The sequence below is a fragment of the Beta vulgaris genome, chromosome 7 (assembly GCF_026745355.1).
Source record: "Beta vulgaris subsp. vulgaris cultivar EL10 chromosome 7, EL10.2, whole genome shotgun sequence".
In the NCBI taxonomy this organism is placed as follows: domain Eukaryota; kingdom Viridiplantae; phylum Streptophyta; class Magnoliopsida; order Caryophyllales; family Amaranthaceae; genus Beta; species Beta vulgaris.
In genome coordinates, this window is record NC_079208.1 from 23380083 (window position 1) to 23383786 (window position 3704).

Genomic DNA, 3704 nt, shown 5'->3' on the forward strand with positions numbered 1-3704 from the left:
TTAGCCCCACGCAAAACATATGGTGGGGCCCTGGCCGCCATCGTGTGTTTTGCAGAAAATCAATGGGCTCTAGGCAGCTCGAGGGTCTTCAGAGACCCCGCTCGAGGTTGCTCAGGTGCCAATTAGCCCCAGGCAACTCGAGGGGCTTCAGAGACCTCGCTCGAGGTTGCTCAGGGGCCAATGAGCCCCAGGCAACTCGAGGGGCTTCAGAGACCTCGCTCGAGGTTGCTCAGGGGCCAATGAGCCCCAGGCAACTCGAGGGGCTTCAGAGACCTCGCTCAAGGTTGCTCAGGGGCTCATGAGCCCCAGGCAACTCGAGGGGCTTCAGAGACCTCGCTCGAGGTTGCTCATGGGCCAATGAGCCCCAGGCAACTCGAGGGGTGTCAGAGACTTCGTTCGAAGCTATCGACCGGGTTTGTATAACTTAAAGGAGTTCTGAGTCTTCGCTCGAGGTTGTTTGGGGCTGATAAGCCTCAAACAACTTCGGGGAAGTGGCCTCGCTCGAGGTTACCCAGGCGTGCCTGGTTCACTCAAGGTGTATGACGCCGTAGCACTTGACGGGCGCCGATCTCGATGATGGTATCGATCGAGATATCCCTAACTCGATCGGGGTGAGGTGCCTAAGAGTAGGACTTTGGCCTCCATCTGGGCGCGACTGGCCCAGGGAGTTAGAGCTCCGGCGAAGGGGTTGTTGCGAGGAAAAATCGTATTTACGTTGGGTCGAGCTAGGCTCTAGTCAAGCCCTTGGGGAACAGGGAGGCACTGGTCCAAGAGGTTAGCACTTTTTGGGCTTTTGAGGGGGCCCAATGACGTGGCGTCTTGAGGTGGTTTGGAGTCCGTCGGAAGATAAACCGTCCTTTTCAGGCGGTCTATATAAGCGAAGACACGTACTCTTGTTTTGTCTCATTTGTGTTTTGCTCTGATCCTTTTGAGAATCTTCATCCCCTTCTTTCTTTATGATCTCGAGATCCCTGAAGATCGATAGCTTCTTCTCACGCTGCGGACAGATTTCGAGGGTGTGCTCTTTAACAAGGTACGATCTCTTTTCTTTTTCCCTTTTGTTACCCTTCCTTATGGACCGCTCTGAGTGGAGTCCCCCATCAATGGACCTGGGGAGAGCTTCTTCTAGCTCGGGGACCCCTCCTCCCATTCTAGAACCTTTGTTTGACGGGATACTCATCGGAGGGATCCCTATGGTGTCCGCGGCTTTTGATTGCTTGGACCCTACTCAGGTCCCCGACGCCCTACCATATTCGAGTGACGGAATATCCGTGCTTTCTGGTGGGGAGGGGGAGTTAGACAATCCCCCTCATCTTGTTACGATTGCTCGATCCCGAGCCATTAGGAGTTACTTAGATGATCTTCTCGATAACCAGGTTGTTCAAGTGATGGAAGAGAGCAGCGAGAATAACTCCCTTACCGCGAGTACTAGTGGTAGAAGTGAGGAAAAGATTACTCTGCCAAAGGGAATAGCCCACTTCCACAATCGAGGACCGTTTATGGACTTTTTGTCGGAGAACCTCCGATTCCTCGAGAGCTCATACTTCATCAGACACCCCTACGCTCTTTACATTCCGGAGCCTGTAGAGATGGTATGCACTCCTCCAACAGGCTGTATAGCGGTATACAAGGCTTAGCTCGAGGTGGGGTTGAGATTCCCTTTGGACCCTTTCATAGTCGAGGTGCTAAATTCCTATGGCCTGGCCCTGTGTCAACTTATGCCCAACAGTGTGGGCTCGATGATTGGGTTCCTGGCCATTTGCAAGATGATGGATGTCCAGCCTTCATTGATACTATGGAGGAACATGATGAAGTTGGTTGTCATGTCTTCAAGCCCGAATGGAGAGGGCTGGTGGAGCTTCCAGGCCCGTTTTCCTTACAAGGTTGTGGGTACTATGCCTTCGAACCAGCAACACTTCTGTACTGAATTCCTATCGTATATCGAGCTGAGCCGTGGGATTTCCCAGTGGTTCCTTTGGTCGAGGGCCCCAACCTATGGATGAATAGATCAGTGCCTGCCATGTCGAGGGACGAGGCTCGGGTCGCCATTTACTGCCAGTGTCTTACCGTCCTTGAGAGGGGTGATAAGAAACAAGTGCCTCAATACTGGAACCCTAACGTGGACGACCTGAGCAACGAGCACTTCTTGTCGACAATGGGGCTAAGCTCTGCCTATCCTCAGGGTAGGGACTTTGTATGTTTAAGGCCCTCGATCTCCTTTTCATTTTGAATGTACTGACCGTTTTACTTTGTCTTTGTAGTCATAGCTCGCCAAGAACTTGACGAGGAGATGCAGAAACGTTTAACCGCCAACCAACGGGTTCAGGAGCAGGTTAAGATGAAGCTATCGAAAGGCGACGTCAAGGTCCCCCGAGCCCCGAAGGTAACTATTTGTTTGAATTACCTTTTGCTTAGTGTGTTTGCTTCATCTCACCTTCCTTTTCCTCAGGATCCCTCGAAAAGGTTGAAGGTCCGCCCTCCAACGAGGTCTGCTATCATCACTCCTCGAGGGGATGCCGAGAGGAGAGTCGTGGATGTGGAAGACATCCCTCGAGCAGCAAGGGAGGTCTCGAGGTCTAAGGGAAAATCGACCGCAACACCGGAGGCCGAGGATTCTTTGGCTCAAGGGGAGGCGCTTCCTCTTGCGAAGAAGAGGAAGGCGGTGGAGACCGAGGAGGACCTTCGGGACTTCACATAGAAGTCGACCCTCGAAAAAGTCGACCTCTTTGACTCGTTGGCCAAGAGGCTCGTCTCAAGGCCTGATCTGACGCTAATCCGGGGTCTGTCAGAGGAGGAGGAAGTCGAGCAACTTCACTCGTCCTGGATTGACGTGAGTTGGAATTTCTTGTGGGCTTAGTTGTTTTGTTTTCACTAATATTTTCTTAACATTGTTTGTTTTCTTCAGCACTCTATTCATATGGCGGTAATGAGTCATCGATATACTGCCGGCTTCCGCAAGCTTCGAGAGGGCTTGAAGGAGAAGACTAAGCTGGCCGAGGAACAAGCCAAGGAGATCGAGGTACTGAACAAGAGCCTCGAAGATGAGAACGCAGTCTGGGCTAGCGAGAAAGCCACCTTTGAGAACAGGATCAAGGACCTGACAAGCCAAAGAGACAGTGTCCAACGTAAACGAGACGAGATCATCGAGGAGTGGAAAACTTCAAAGTCTGGTCTCGAGTTTGCGGCGGACATGGGTTTGGAGGCGTCGGAAGTGGTTGCTCGAGAGGCGGTGGATAGACTCCAGGCCGCCTTTAGGAAGGTGTATCCTCAGGACAGCTGGTCTCCAATCGAGGCAGAGTACAACATCTCTGTTAATGCGGCCTTCCACGAAGGCAATGAGGCCAGTCCCGTGCTCGAGGTGGATGATGCCATTGATGTGACTGAGATCCTGGGTGAGGAGCCTCAACAAGTCGGGGACCCTCAAGCCTTTGCGGAGCCCACAGTTCAGGAGGAAGTGGTCCCAGAGAGCTCGGATAATTAGGCGGCCTCGAACGAGGACTCCTCAGATAGCGAGGATGCCGAGACGGTCTTTGAGACCTCCCAGAGCGACTCCTCGAGTAGCTCCGACTAGATTTATGTACTTCCTTTTGTATTTAGTCACGCCCTGCGAGGCGTCTTAAGTTACTTCTTTTGGTAGAAATGAATATTCATTTTTAGCTAAGCCCTTGTGGTTTTTAGGATGTACTACGTTCTTTTATGGAAAT